Below are 16,745 nucleotides of genomic sequence, written 5' to 3' on the forward strand. Positions count from 1 at the left end.
GCGGAGACGCCCCGGGCCCCGCCCTGGCGGGGGCGCCCTGCGAGGCGGGGGCGGCTCGGGGGGGGCCCAGGCGGGATCCCCCGGCAGCGGGGCCCCGCGGGGCTGGGAAAACACCTGAACTGCGGGAGCCTCCCGCCCCCCCGCAGCCCTGCGGTGCCCCTCACTCCCGACCTGCAGCCCCCTTTACCCCAGCCCTGCGGTGCCCCTCACTCCCGACCTGCAGCCCCCTTGTGCCCCAGCCCTGCCCCCCAGCCCTGCGGTGCCCCTCACTCCCGACCTGCAGCCCCCTTTACCCCAGCCCTGCCCCCCAGCCCTGCGGTGCCCCTCACTCCCGACCTGCAGCCCCCTTTACCCCAGCCCTGCGGTGCCCCTCACTCCCGACCTGCAGCCCCCTTGTGCCCCAGCCCTGGCCCCCAGCCCTGCCAGTACCCCCTCACTCCCGACCCGCAGCCACCTGTTACACCTGTGGGGGGCAGCCGGGTGGCATGGTGTGACATACCCACAGGGAATGGGGGGCAGTGTTTTACACACATGTGGGGAGCAGGATGGGGACTCATTGACACACCCGTGGGGAGCAGGGGGCAGAGTGTGACACACCCATGGGAGGATGGGGGAGTGTGGCAGGGTGTGACACACCCGTGGGGGGGTGCTCAGGCAGGGCAAGCTCAGCCACTGTCTGTAGGGTCCCTGGGATAGAGCCCTGCCTGGGGTGAAGAGGGCGAGGGACCCCAGGAGCAGGGCAGGAGGCCTGGCTGAGCGGTGCCAGGGACCCCGGGCAGGCTGGGCTGGGGGCTGACCGTGGCAAGGGGCACGTGGACATGTGGGAGCCCTGCTGCGCCCCTGGGGGAAGGGGCATTTGGCACCTTCCTCAACCCCGCACCAGCACATGCCGCAAGCGGGCCTGGCCGCCAGCGCAGAGCCATGCTTGCCGGAGCCCCGGTCCCGTAGCCCCGGCGCTGGCAGGGGCAGCTGTGGGGCAGGGAGGAGCCCTGTTTGCAGTAGGGTGCTGGGGGTTGGGTGCCCCAGGTCCGAGCCCAGCCCTCCAGCCTGGTCTCTCCTGACTGTGGCGATGGCCTCTGACCCCTGCGTGACGCTGGGCAGGTTCCTAGGGCTCAGTGAGGCACGTGGCTGTACCAGGGCCCGGCCCCCATGTGTTTGGGGTGGGGCCCAGGAGGAATGCTGGCTGCAAGCCAACCCCTGCCCGCCCAAACAGCCTGGCCAGGAGGCAGCGTGAGCAGCCACTGAGGTGGGGGTCAGGACATCTGGGTTCTGTTCCTGATTCTTTTATCATCTGCCCCTGCACAAGTCGCCCCTTTGTGCCTCAGTTTCCCCATATTTAAAATGCTGAGGACGCGACTGAGCCTCTTTCATGCAGCGCTGCAGGATGGTTGGCGGCTGAGGGCTCTAACTGCAGAGATACCCCCCGCCCCGGCATAAACCCAGCGGCAGCTACTGCCAGTCGCCCGTCGGGACAGTGCAGTGCCTGGCACTTCCAGTGGCCCTTTGCAGCCTCTCTGCTTTACCCCCTTTGCCTCGGTGGGCAGGGGAGATGGGAAGCGGAGAGGAGGCCGTGGGTGGGGCAGGAAGTCACAGCTGGGATTTGAAAGCAGGCCGGGTTACGGGAACACAACTGCCGCAGGGAGTTTGTTTATACACAGAGGCAGGGTGATTAAGATAACAAAAGGCTTGGCATTAAATTAAATTAAGGATCCTGAGATGATCCTGAAAACATTGCCAGACACTCCAGAGAAGAGACAGGAAACAAAGGGTAGGAATAAATGGTCAGTTTTCAGAATGGAGAGATAAATAGTGGTGTCCCCCAGGGGTCTGTTCTGGGACCGGTCATAGAATCATAGAATATCAGGGCTGGAAGGGACCTCAGGAGGTATCCAGTCCAACCCCTGCTCCAAGCAGGACCAACCCCAACTAAATCATCCCAGCCAGGGCATTGTCAAGCCGGGCTTTAAAAACCTCTAAGGAAGGGGATTCCACCACCTCCCTAGGTAACGTATTCCAGTGCTTCAACACCCTCCTCGTGAAACAGTGTTTCCTAATATCCACCCTAGACCTCCTACACTGCAACTTGAAACCATTACTCCTTGTTTCAGAGTAACAGCCATGTTAGTCTGTATTCGCAAAAAGAAAAGGAGGACTTGTGGCACCTTAGAGACTAACCAATTTATCTGAGCATGAGCTTTCGTGAGCTACAGCTCACTTCATCGGGTGCATACTGTGGAAAGTGTAGAAGATCTTTTTATACACACAAAGCATGAAAAAATACCTCCCCCCACCCCACTCTCCTGCTGGTAATAGCTTATCTAAAGTGATCACTCTCCTTACAATGTGTATGATAATCAAGGTGGGCCATTTCCAGCACAAATCCAGGGTTTAACAAGAACGTCTGAGGAGTGGGGGGGGGGGGGAGGAAAAAACAAGGGGAAATAGGTTACCTTGCATAATGACTTAGCCACTCCCAGTCTCTATTCAAGCCTAAGTTAATTGTATCCAATTTGCAAATGAATTCCAATTCAACAGTTTCTCGCTGGAGTCTGGATTTGAAGTTTTTTTTGTTGTAATATCATAACTTTCATGTCTGTAATCGAGTGACCAAAGAGATTGAAGTGTTCTCCGTCTGGTTTTTGAATGTTATGATTCCTGATGTCAGATTTGTGTGCATTTATTCTTTTACATAGAGACTGTCCAGTTTGACCAATGTATGTGGCAGAGGGGCATTGCTGGCACATGATGGCATAGATCACATTGGTGGATGTGCAGGTGAACGAGCCTCTGATCGTGTGGCTGATGTGATTAGGCCCTGTGATGGTGTCCCCTGAATAGATATGTGGGCACAGTTGGCAACGGGCTTTGTTGCCCCTCTGCCATGTACATTGGTCAAACTGGACAGTCTCTACGTAAAAGAATAAATGGACACAAATCAGATGTCAAGAATTATAACGTTCATAAACCAGATGTCAAGAAGTATAACGTTCATATCATACACATTGTAAGGAGAGTGATCACTTTAGATAAGCTATTACCAGCAGGAGAGTGGGGTGGGGGGAGGTATTTTTTCGTGCTTTGTGTGTATATAAAAAGATCTTCTACACTTTCCACAGTATGCATCCGATGAAGTGAGCTGTAGCTCACGAAAGCTTATGCTCAAATAAATTGGTTAGTCTCTAAGGTGCCACAAGTCCTCCTTTTCTTTTTGCCATTACTCCTTGTTCTGTCATCTGCTATCACTGAGAACAGTCTAGATCCGTCCTCTTTGGATCCACCTTTCAGGTAGTTAAAAGCAGCTATCAAATCTCCCCTCACTCTTCTCTTCCGCAGACTAAACAATCCCAGCTCCCTCAGCCTCTCCTCATAAGTCATGTGCTCCAGCCCCTAATCATTTTTGTTGCCCTCCGCTGGACGCTTTCCAATTTTTCCACATCCTTCTTGTAGTGTGGGGCCCAAAACTGGACCCAGTACTCCAGATGAGGCCTCACCAATGTCCAATAGAGGGGAACGATCATGTCCTATTCAACATATTCATAAATGATCTGGGAAAAGGGGTAAACAGTGAGGTGGCAAAATTTGCAGATGATAAAACATTACTCAAGATAGTTAAGACCCAGGCAGACTGCGAAGAGCTACACAAGGATCTCACAAAACTGGGTGACTGGGCAACAAAATGGCAGATGAAATTTAATGTTGATAAATGCAAAGTAATGCACATTGGAAAACACAATCCCAACTAAACCTATAAAATGATGGGGTCTAAATTAGCTGTTACCACTCAAGAAGGAGATCTTGGAGTCCTTGTGGACAGTTCTGTGAAAACATCCACTCAATGTGCAGCAGCCATCAAAAAAGCGAACAGAATGCTGGGAATCATTAAGAAAGGGATGGATAATAGGACAGAAAATATCATGTCGCCTCTCTATAAATCCACGGTACGCCCACATCTGGAATACTGCTTGCCGATGTGGTCACCCCATCTCAAAAAAGATATATTAGAATTGGAAAAGATTCAGAAAAGGGCAACAAAAAGGATTAGGGATATGGACCGGCTTCCATATGAGGAGAGATTAACAAGACTGGGACTTTTCAACTTGGAAAAGAGACGACTAAGGGGGGATATGACAGAGGTCTATAATATCATGACTGGTGTGGAGAAAGTAAATCAGGAAGTGTTATTTACTCCTTCTCATAACACAAGAACCAGGGGTCACCAAGTGAAATTAATAGGCAGCAGGTTTAAAACAAACAGAAGAAAGTATTTCTTCACACAACGCACAGTCAACCTGTGGAACTCCTGGCCAGAGGATGTTGTGAAGGCCAATACCATAACAGGGTTCAAAAAAGAACTAGATACATTAATGAAGGATATGTCCATCAATGGCTATTAGCCAGAATGGGCAGGGATGGTGTCCCTAGCCTCTGTTTGCCAGAAGCTGGGAATGGGCGACAGGGGACGGATCACTTGATGATGACCTGTTCTGTTCATTCCCTCTGAGGCACCTGGCATTGGCCACTGTCAGCAGACAGGATACTGGGCTAGATGGACCTTTGGTCTGACCCAGAGTGGCCGCTCTTATGTTCTTATATAGAACCCAGATGTATCGGCCCGATGCTGTAACCCACTAGACCCCCCTTCCCTCCCAGAGCTGACATAGAACCCAGGAGTCCTGGCAGGGTCCCTCTCAACTCTGAGAGTTAGTAACAAAGTAAGAATAGGCATTAAAATTTTAAACCTAACCAGTGTCCCTTAAGTGGCTTGCCACAAGATGTCAAAACATGTTAGTGTTCGAGTTGAGTAGGTATAATACTTATTTAATTTTCTTTCTTTTATATAGGAATTAGATCCAGGGCTCCTGTCAGCTAATTGCTAAGTTATCTGCCAAAAAAAACTAGAGTTTTCAAGTGCCTAAGTACCCCTGGAATCACAGTTAAAGTTGCCCCCCACCAAAATCTGAAATGGTGCCCCCTGCCAGTCCAGCTGTGCTAACCGTGGGCAGTGGCTTGCAAGTCCCCTAGAAACGCTCAGGAATGTGGCGTTTCCCCTGCAGAATTTTTTTTCCGGCAAAAAGTTGAATACCGAAATACTTCTCTTCGGCCATGCTGCAGCAGTGCCTCATGGGAGCTGTAGTTCCGGTGCCTGGTGCCCCCGTTCGCCTCCATAAGCTGGGGTCCCCTGTCCGACTACATCTCCCATGATGCACTACGGCCTCTCCTCTCCTATTCTCTCAGTGCAGGGCCCACAGGCCCGCTGGGGAGCTGAGATGGCAACTCGCTGGGGCAGGGCCTGCGTGCGCGTGGATCTTGCGTATGCATAAGCGTGTGGGTCTGTGGGCATGCCTGCTCAGCTCCCTGCTGGCTCCTGTAACATTCCTATTCAGCAGCCACAGTGACCCCCACGCTGGGTGAATCTGCTCCAGGGGCACTGAACCAAAACCCTGGGGTAGGAGCAATTCTCAGGCCAGCCCCAGTGGTTCTCTCCTGACAGTCAGGGAGGTACTGCTGCAGAGAGGGGCACTTCACCAAGGAGGTCAGAGTAATTATCCCCATTTTACAGATAGGGAACTGAGGCACAGAGGGGGGCAGTCGCTGGTAGAGCCGGGTCTTGATCCCAGGACTCCTGGGTCCCAGCCCAGTGCTTTGCCCACTAGGCGCCAGTTAAAATATCAGCGTTTCTTCTTCACTGACCCCCGCTTGGGACTGGCCCTGGGCCAGGCCCCGTTGCTGCAGCACCTGGAGGTCCCAGCTGAGGCCAGGGCCCCGTCGTGCTGGGCACGGAGCAGAGACCCAGCGAGAGCCGGGCCCTGCTTAGCGAGCTCCCAGTCGGGCTCCCCGGCCAGCTAAGGCTGAGAGGAGAGCAGCTGTTTCCCCAGCGTATAACCCTCGGCATGTTGCCAGCTCCTCCAGGCCAGCCGCCATCTGCGCCGGGCTCTGGGCGAGCTCAGCTCCCTGGGCTGGGCCCGGGGCTTTTCCCGCCCGCGCGGCGACACCTGCCTTGTGGCTGCTGCCGTCCGCGCCCAGGTCACCCGTCCTGCTCCAGGGCAGCGTCCGTGCTGAGCCCCCGGCACTGAATGGCAGGAAACTCCGGGCTCCCGGCACCACTGGATCTGGGCCCTCGGGCCGATCACGGGAGATGTCTCTGCCTTTCCTGTCCCGAGGTCTGGGGGAATTGCAGCTGCCCCTGCCTAGCCACGCATCTCAAACAACTGGGCAAGCAGTCATCCGCAGGGGCAAGGTGGGATCATTATCCCCACGGTATGGGTGGGGAAACTGAGGCATACAGTGGGGTGGCAGTTTGCCCAGGCCACTCGTCAGCACATCCCTAGTGCTCACTTGTCTCCCGGAGCTGGGAGCAGAACCCAGGAGTCCCCTGCCTTGGCCACCAGATCCCCCTCCCCTCTCAGAGCCACACCTGGAACCACTGCCTTGCCCCACTCGGACCACCAGAGCTCACTGCTCCTCTGCCAGGAAGAGAACCCAGGAGTCCTGGCTGCCCTGTATGTCCTTTAGCCAACCCCAGCGGGAGCCCTGCCCCCCAGCTCATTGCCCTGTTGCCTCCTGTCACCCAGCCCCATGGGAACCCCTCAGTGAGGGTTGGCAGGCAGCTTCTGCTGTCATGCTCCAGGCCAGGGATTTGGTGCTAACCTGCAGCAAGGGAGCTGCACGCCCCCCCGCCCCCGCTCCCCCCACACCCCTGAGGCAGTGCAGGCAAGCTCAGAGCCCTCGGATGCCGGTATGGCACCCCGACCCCACAGGACGGGCAGCCCCCTGGGCAGGGACCTGGGCACCAGGCAGGCCCTGCGGGGGCCTCCCACCCGGGGTAGCCAGGCCTGGCTGAGCCTGTCCAGGATCCGCCTGCCACTTCCCATGCTGGGCAGCAGGGGCCATGCCGCCGCAGCCCAGATGGGTGCTGCCCTGTTGGGGGCTATTCAAGGGGCTCATCTGGGTCTCTCCCGTGGGCTCTGGCCAGTGACGCGGCCGAGCAAGTGCCCCACGGGGTGCCCCAGGAGCAGGGCAGGCTAGTGGGGGAGGCCCTGGGGTGGCACCTAGCACACGAGCACCTGTTGCCAGCTCTCCCGTTGAGGCTCCATGCCCCAGTTTCCCTTTGGGCTGGCTCCCCAGGGGGCCGTCGCTCGCTGCAGGGGGATGTCCAGCACCTGGCGCTGTGGGGCGCATCTAGGTCCTACTGCGATACACCGAACACTAACAGACAGCTCTGGCCAGGACCCCTCGGGCACCGACACCCCCCGCCTTATGCCCCTGCAGCAATTGCTCCTTGGGGGCTGGGAGGCTGCTGGCGGCTCTGTTCTCTCCGTCTCTGCCCCTGGCCGCCTGCTTCCCGTCACCAGGGATTTCAGCTCTGATTAGCCAGGATGCAAAGCACAGCCTGGGGCATCTGCCAGCGCACAGGGGCCCTCCCTACTGCAGACATGCTTCGCTCACATGTACCAGCCTGGCCAGCACAGAGGGATGGGGGCAGGAGGCTGGATCCCCTGGGGGCTGGTTATTACAGCAGTGGCCATGGGGGCTCCCTCCCAGCCCCCAGCAGCTGGTGCTGGCTCTGTGGGTGACAGGCACTGACAGGCGTCTGGGCTGGGGGGCTCTGGTTCGTGGGAGAAGCGGGGGTGCAGGCTCTGGGGCTGGAGACTTGCGCTGGGCCGTGGGGCACACATGTGGGGCTGTGTTGAACCCGTGTCAGCACGTGGCAGGTCTGCGTGTGAGCTGGAGAGGGGCATACCCAGGCTGAGCCCTTCGCGTGTGCACCGGGGGCTTATGGGCCAGGATCCCGAGGCCCCCACCGGCCAGTGGCATCCACAGGGGCATGAAGGCCAGAAGGGCCCATTGGCCTGTCCCCAGCCAGCGCGGCTCCCGTGCATCCAGCCAGGCCTGACGCAGCGACTGTAGCCAGGCACCTGCGGCCCGGCTCCGGCTGGAGAAGCGCCAGCCCTGGGACAGCCTGGCCTGCTCTGGTGGGGACCTGGAGACCCGGGGACCCGGCGTCCAGGCCCCATTCATGCTCTCGGCCGGCACAGGCCCGGTCCCTGGGCAGGCGCGGGAAACGCAGCCCAGCCTAGCCGAGGGGGGACGGGCGTTCGGAGGAGCGCACAGAAGGAAGGGACGTTTCCCGGCACTGTCTGAGCGAGGCCGAGAGGAGACGCAGGGAGAAGCTGGGAACAATGGGCGGAGCCCTGCCCTGGGAATCGGGTGTTGTCCCAGCTCTGCTACTGCCCTGCTAGGTGCCCCTGGGTGAGTCACTTAGCTCTGGAGGTGATGCGCACACTGGGGCCTCTCCTGAAGCCTGTGTCCAGCGCCCAGCACAATGGGCTGGGCTCAGCCGGGGCTGCTGCTGGAAGGACCTGCCCTGCCAGCGAGAGGCGCTGAGCAGAGGGGCAGTTCAGTTCCAGGGTAATACAGCCACCAAGAGACACGAGACATCTGCTCTCCAGCCCTGGCTTGTAAATGCCTGGCTCGCGGCCCAGCTGAATTCGCCTGGGGGAAGTGGGCCCTCGACCCTGGGCCGGGGAATCGGCCGAGGGTCCCTGGGCCCTGCTTCATTCCCTGTCACTGGGGCGAGGCACAAGGAGTCCCAGGCCTCCTCCCCCGACACTGCTGTTTTGGGTGCGGGTCCGGCTCACGCCCAGTCCAGCCCTTCCAGGAGCGACGCTGGGGGCAGCCAGGGAACCCCCTGCTTTCCCCGGGGCCTGGAGCTTGCAGCCTGGTCCAGCTGTGGCCTTGCCGAGGCCCTGTCAGGCTCGGCTCTTCGCTATCCCGCTGCGCTCCTTGGCGGGGGCCGCGTTGGAAACAGATTCATCGGCCAAGCGCCATCCGCTCCGCGCTGAGTCGGAGCTGGAAAATCACGAGCTGGCTTCAAAGCCGCCCGCTGGAAGGCCAGTCACCCGGGGTTCTGCACCCGGGGCCACGTCTCCTAGGGACCACGGCGGTTTCGTCTGGAGCCCTTGTGGCATCACCCGATTCCCGGCCGTACGGATCTAAGAGCGAGACGAGCGGGCGTCAGCCTCTGTGTGCCCGGGGCTCAGGGCCTTTCTTCGAAGCCACAGGCCGGGTGCGCCCGGCGCTCAGCCCGGCTGCTCGCAGCCTCCCCTGCTCTCTCCAGAGCTGGGCTGGAAAGAAGGTTTTAAAACCCAGGGCGGCTCCTTCCGAGCGCTGGTGTCTGGTGCCATCACGTGGGCACGGCTGCTCTGCGGATGAGGGAGGTCGCGGCGGCTCGGAGAGCTCCCTCCTGGCATCGTGGGGGGGCCGGCGCAGGCCGCTAGCGGGGATGGGTGCGCCATGGTCTGCCCAGCCCCTATTTTAGTCTCGAACAGGGAGAGTCGCGCTGGACTATTCACGCTGGCCCGAGGGAGTTGGGCACCCAGAGCCCAGGGGGCTGCAGTTCCCTTGGGCACCAGCCCGCTTTGCTGATCGGTCCGGGAAGGCCCCGCGGGGAGTCACCCCACGGCTCCCCGCTCGCTGGCAGCGTTTCTTCGCTCACTGCGGCCTGGGCTGGGCTGGGCGAGGCGGGTTGCTCTCCATCTGGGCCCTACGTGGCTAGGGGCTTCCCGTGGGTCCGACCCCATCCCACTGGCTGGGGCGGTGCCGGGACTCAGCCCAGCGAGCGGCCCAAAGCCGCCCCCCTTCCCCCAGGGCTCACGAGGGGTCGGGGCTTGGCTCAGCCCCAGAGGGTTTGGGGTCCCGCCCCACCCCGCCCCTGGCATCACCTGGCCCTCAGGCCCCTGGCCTGCTCCGAATTCACTGCCCCACTGGGCCGAGCTGCACCATGGCCCGTGGCCAAGCCCAGCTCCCCCCGGCACGGCTCCCGTCCCGCACGCTGGGGGCTCCCAGCTAGCGACTGATGGCAACAATGCAACAGCACGAATCTGAGAGCCAAGGAAAAGCCCCCCAGCCCCGATCCCCCAACTCCATCCGCACCCCCCAGCTCCCTATCCCAGCCCCCCAAATCCATCCCCCTCCTCTGTCCCAGCCCCCTCCTCTGTCCCAGGCCCCCAGCTCCCTATCTCAGCCCCCCAACTCCATACCCTGGCCCCAGCCCCAGGCCCCCATCCTCTGTCCCAGCCCCCCAGCCCCAGTCCCCCAACTCCATCACCACCTCCCAGCCCCCAGGTCCCTATCCCAGACCCCCAACGCCATTCCCACCCCCGATTCCCCCAGCCCAAAGCCCCCAACTCATACCCCCTTCCCCCCAGCTCTCTATCACAGCCCCCCAACTCCATCCCCATGCCCTGTCCCAGCCCCCCAGCTCAGATCCCTCAACTCCATCCCTGTCACGGAGTGTGGGGGAGTCAGGGCCCTGCACCCCCCACTTCCTGGGGTTCACCGTGACTCTCAGCAAGCCAGTAAAACAGAGGTTTATTAGATGACAGGAACATGGTCTAACACAGAGCTTGTAGTTACAGAAAACAGGACCCCTCAGTCAGGTCCATCTAGGGGGGTAGGGAGCCCAGACCCTGGTTCTGGGCCTCCCCCCATCTCCCCAGCCAGCTCCAAACTGAAACACCTTCCCGCTGCCTCCCCCAGCCACAACCCTGGCCCCTCCTCCAGCCTTTGTCCAGTTTCCTGGGCAGAAGGTGTCACCGGGCCCCAACCCCCTCCTGGGCTCAGGTTACGAAGGGCAGCCACCATCCTTCATGTGCTGGCCATCAAGTGTCATCCCTCAGTGAAGTCACCGCCTTGTTTCCCATCCCCATCTCGTATTGGTGCAGTACCCCAGGGAAACTGAGGCACGCCCCATGTTAGCAGAAGACAGTAAACTCGTAAAAGTCCCATGCACTATTCCCAGGTTAATACTCCCTACTCCGTCACATCTCTCCCCGCTTCGAGACTGAACTGAGTGGGGTCACTCCGACCAGTGACCTGGGGAAGTTCAGGCCCCAATCTCCGGGACAACTCATCCGCTATCACGTTGGCACTCCCCTTCATGTGGAGACCAGCATCACTTCCCCACAACCTCAGCTGTGCTGAACACAACTGTCAGCGTTCACTCCCCACTCTGAGCTCTAGGGTACAGATGTGGGGACCCGCATGAAAGCCCCCTAAGCTTATTTCTACCAGTTTAAGTTAAAAACTTCCCCAAGGCACAACTCCTTTGTCCTTGGACGGTACGCTGCCACCACCAAGTGATTTAGACAAAGAATCAGGGAAAGGCCCACTTGGAGTTCCCGTTCCCCCAAAATATCCCCCAAGCCCTTACACCCCCTTGAAGGCTTGAGAATAATTTACCAACCAGATAGGTAAACCAGATTCTTAAAAAACAGAACTTTATTATAAAGAAAAAAAAAGTAAAAGAAGCACCTCTGTAAAATCAGGGTGGAAGGTAACTTTACAGGGTAATCAGATTCAAAACACAGAGGATTCCCCACTGGGCAAAACTTTAAAGTTACAAAAAACAGGGATAAACCTCCCTCTTAGCACAGGGAAAATTCACAAGTTGAAACCAAAAGGTAATATAGCGCGCCCTGCCCTATTTACTTACTCTTTCTCCAATATTGAGACTCACTTTACGATGGTTTATAGGGGAAGGAGTTTTCTGACCTGGTGCTTCTCTGCTTCCCAAGAGAACACACCCAACACAGAGCACAAACAAAGCCTTCCCCCGCCCGGATTTGAGAGTATCTTCTTTCCCCATTGGTCCTTTTGGTCAGGTGCCAACCAGGTTATTTGAGCTTCTTAACCCCTTACAGGTAAGGAGGAATTCTAGGCTACCCTTAGCTATATGGTTATGACAATAACGCCATCCACAGCCTCAGAAACAACTCTGACATCGGGATCAAAACGATTGACAAAGGAGGTGCTGTCGTCATCATGAACAGGTTGGAATATGGACGAGAGGCTGCCAGGCAGCTCTCTAACTCCACATGCTAGAGGCCACTATCCTCTGACCCCACTGAGGATTACCAAAAGAAACTCCACCATCTGCTCAAGAAACTCCCTGAAGACGCACAGGAACAAATCCGCACAGACACACCCCTGGAACCCCGACCTGGGGTATTCTATCTGCTACCCAAGATCCATAAACCTGGAAATCCTGGGCGCTCCATCATCTCAGGCATTGGCACCCTGACAGCAGGATTGTCTGGCTATAGAGACTCCCTCCTCAGGCCCTACGCTACCAGCACTCCCAGCTACCTTCGAGACACCACTGACTTCCTAAGGAAACTACAATCCATCGGTGATCTTCCTGATAACACCATCCTGGCCACTATGGATGTAGAAGCCCTCTACACCAACATTCCTCACAAAGATGGACTACAAGCCGTCAAGAACACTATCCCCGATAATGTCACGGCTAACCTGGTGGCTGAACTTTGTGACTTTGTCCTTACCCATAACTATTTCACATTTGGGGACAATGTATACCTTCAGATCAGCGGCACTGCCATGGGTACCCGCATGGCCCCACAGTATGCCAACATTTTTATGGCTGACTTAGAACAACGCTTCCTCAGCTCTCGTCCCCTAACGCCCCTACTCTACTTGCGCTATATTGATGACATCTTCATCATCTGGACCCATGGAAAAGAAGCCCTTGAGGAATTCCACCATGATTTCAACAATTTCCATCCCACCATCAACCTCAGCCTGGACCAGTCCACACAAGAGATCCACTTCCTGGACGCTACAGTGCTAATAAACAATGGTCACATAAACACCACCCTATACCGGAAACCTACCGACTGCTATACCTACCTGCATGCCTCCAGCTTTCACCCTGACCACACTACACGATCCATCGTCTACAGCCAAGCTCTGCGATACAACCGCATTTCCTCCAACCCCTCAGACAGAGACAAACACCTACAAAATCTCTATCAAGCTTTCTTACAACTACAATACCCACCTGCGGAAGTGAAGAAACAGACTGACAGAGCCAGAAGAGTACCCAGAAGTCACCTACTCCAGGACAGGCCCAACAAAGAAGGTAACAGACCACCGCTAGCCGTCACCTTCAGCCCCCAACTAAAACCTCTCCAGCACATCATCAAGGACCTACAACCTATCCTGAAGGATGACCCATCACTCTCCCAGATCTTGGGAGACAGGCCAGTCCTTGCTTACAGACAGCCCCCCAATCTCACCAGCAACCACACACCACACAACAGAACCACTAACACCGGAACCAACTCCTGCAACAAACCCCAGTGCCAACTCTGTCCACATATCTATTCAAGGGACACCATCATAGAACCCAGCCAAATCAGCCATACCATCAAGGGCTCATTCACCTGCACTTCTACTCATGTGATATATGCCATCATGTGCCAGCAATGCCCCTCTGCCATGTACATTGGCCAAACTGGACAGTCTCTACATAAAAGAATAAATGGACACAAATCAGATGTCAAGAATTATAACATTCATAAACCAGTCGGAGAACACTTCAACCTCTCTGGTCACTCAATAACAGACATAAAAGTCGCCATTCTTTAACAAAAAAACTTCAAAAACAGACTTCAACAAGAAACTGCAGAACTGGAATTAATTTGCAAACTGGACACCGTCAAATTAGGCCTGAATAAAGACTGGGAGTGGCTGGGTCACTACAAAAAGTAATTTTCCCTCTGTTGATATTCACCCCTTCTTGTCAACTGTTAAGAATGGGACCCTAATTCCTAATTCCTAAGACCCACCCTAATTGAATTGGCCTCGTTAGCACTGACCACCCCACCCCCGACTTGGTAAGGCAACTCCCATCTTTTCATGTGCTGTATATTTTTAGCTTCTCATTGTATTTTCCATTTCGTGCATCTGATGAAGTGGATTTTAGCCAATGAAAGCTTACGCCCAAATAAATGTGTTAGTCTCTAAGGTGCCACGAGGACTCCTCGTTATTTTCACCTCCATATCATAATCCTGCAGGAGCAGGCTCCACCTTAGGAGCTTGGCGTTGGCTCCTTTCATCTGGTGCAGCCAGGTCAGGGGAGAGTGGTCGGTGGACACGGTGAAGTGTCACCCGAAGAGATAGGGCTCTAGTTTCTTGAGGGCCCACACCATGGCCAGGCACTCCTTCTCGATGGCCATGTAGTTCTGCTCCCGAGGTAGGAACTTCTTGCTCAGGTACACGATGGGGTGTCTCTCCCCCTTTTCATCCTCCTGCATTAACACCGCCCCCAGTCCCGTGTCGGAGGCGTCAGTGAACACCACAAAGGGCTTGTCAAAGTCTGGGGTTACCAGCACTGGGCCACTGACCAGAGCCTCCTTCAGCGCAAAGAGAGCCCTCTGGCACTGTTCGGTCCAGACCACCTTGTCTGGCTTCTCCTTCTTGCACAGCTCAGTGATGGGGGTGGCTATGGCGCTAATGTGGAGCACAAATCTTCGGTAGTATCCTGCCAACCCAATAAAGGCTTGGACCTGCTTTTTGGTGTGGGGAGCGGGCCAGTCTCTGATCACCTCCACCTTGGCTGGTTCCGGCTTTAGGCGGCCGCTCCCCACCCGATGGCCCAGGTAAGATACTTCCGCCATCCCCACCTTGCACTTCTCCGCTTTTACAGTCAGCCCAGCCCCCTGGAGTCAGTCCAGCACTTGTCTAACCTGGGACACATGGTCCTCCCAGGTCTGGCTAAAGACACAGATCTCATCAATATACGCCACGGCAAAACTCTCCATCCCCCTCAGGAGCTGGTCCACTAGGCGCTGGAAGGTGGCCGGCGCTCCCTTGAGGCCGAAAGGCAGGGTCAGGAACTCATAGAGCCCCAGAGGGGTGATAAAGTCCGATTTCAGCCGGGCATCTGCATCCAGGGGCACTTGCCAGTAGCCCTTTGTAAGATCCATAGTGGTAAGGTAGCGAGCCCCCCCAGCTTGTCTAGGAGTGCATCAGACCTGGGTATGTGGTAGCCATCAGACACGGTGATGGCATTAAGCTTCCGATACTCCACACAGACCCGGATCGACCCGTCCTTTTTGGGGACCAGCACCACCAGCGAGGCCCAAGGGGAAGCATCTTAGCGGCGGGTGCAACCCTGTCTGCACCCGGTGAACAGTCAGATTAGTGAGTCCAGGCTGGTTGGAAAACAGCTGTCGGTACGGATGCAGCAACCCCTGATCTCAGCTTGCTCGGCGGGGGTTAGCTGATCCGAGAGGAGAACTGTTTCCGGGGAGGAGCCAGTCAAGGATTATCTCGCAGTGAAGTCACACCCTGATATCCCACCACCCTCAGTATTGATGCAGACAGTAAACTCGTAAAACTCCCATACAACATTCCCCGGTTAATACTCCCTCCTCCGGCACAGGGCCAGCACGTGAAGGATGGCGGCTGCCCTTTGTAACCTGAGCCCAGGAGGGGGTTGGGGCCCAGTGACACCTTCTGCCCAGGAAACTGGACAAAGGCTGGAGAAGGAGCCGGGATGTGTGGCTGGGGGAGGCTGCTGGAAGGAGTTTCAGTTTGGAGCTGGCTGAGGAGAGGGGGGCGGGGAGGCCCAGAACCTGGATCTGGGCTCCCTACCCCCGAAGATGGACCCGTCTGAGGGCTCCTGTTTTCTGTACCTACAAGCTCTGTTTTAGACTGTTCCTGGCTAATAAACCTTCTGTTTTACTGGCTGGCTGAGAGCCATGGTGAATCGCAGGAAGTGGGGGGTGCAGGGCCTGGACTCCCCAACACTCCGTGACAACTGGTGGCAGCGGTGGGATCTAATGCACCCCGTGGATGGCGCTTCCTGCAGTAAGTGACTGGGGGCAGTAAAACGAAGCGGGATTGACGAGGACCAGGCCTGCTGACGGCTCAGAGAGGAGCAGTTGCAGGAGGCAGAGGAGACACCATCTTCCCCCAACTCCCCTGTCCCGGATCCCCCCCAACCCCCTCTGCCCTGGGCTCAGCGATCTGAGTCCTCCTCAAGGAAACCCTGTTCCAGGCAGCCCCTCGCCCTGGTGAGCTGCACGGACACCCCCCCCCCACACACACACACAGAGGGGTGCAGGTGGCCCATCCCCCTCGGGCGCTGGGAGCAGCAGATCACTTAATTGTGTCTCCTGCAGCGTTCGGCTGTTTTGAGGGAGCACAGGCCCTGGCAGGGCCTGCACCCAGCCCCGCCCCCCCAGCTCTGCTGGTGCCCCTCACTCCCGACCCGCAGCCCCCGCCCCCCCAGCTCTGCCGGTGCCCCTCACTCCCGACCTGCAGCCCCCGCCCCCCCAGCTCTGCCAGTGCCCCTGTCACGGAGTCCCTGGGCGATGCTCTGGAACTGCTCCCCATGAAGCCAGTCAGGACTCTGGGGCAGTCGCCTTTCTGTGAGCAGCCTGTCTTCAGGACACACAGCTCACTCAGCTTCCACCTTCCTGGGTCTGACCTCAGAGCATTCAGCATCCTCTGCCCCTCCGTGCGCTTCCCCCCAGCAAGTCCGCCCAGGCGGGGTCCTGGGGGGGCCAGAGGGTCCTGCACCCCAACTCCGCAGTCAGACGTGACTCTCAGCCAGCCAGTAAAACAGAAGGTTTATTAGACGACAGGAACATGGTCTAACACAGAGCTTGCAGGTGCAGAGAACGGGACCCCTCAGCTGGGTCCATTTTGGGGGGCAGTGAGCCAGACAACCATGTCTGCCCTTCACTCCATGTCCCAGCCAGCCCCAAACTGAAACCCCCTCCAGCCCCTCCTCCTCTGGGCTTTGTTCCTTTCCCGGGCCAGGTGGTCACCTGATTCCTTTGTTCTCCAACCCTTTAGCTCTCACCTTGCAGGGGGGGAAGGGCCCAGGCCATCAGTTGCCAGGAAACAGGGTGTCGGCCATTCTCTGTGTCCA

This window comes from Lepidochelys olivacea, assembly GCF_965140295.1.
Source record: "Lepidochelys olivacea isolate rLepOli2 genome assembly, chromosome: 26".
Classification (NCBI taxonomy): domain Eukaryota; kingdom Metazoa; phylum Chordata; order Testudines; family Cheloniidae; genus Lepidochelys; species Lepidochelys olivacea.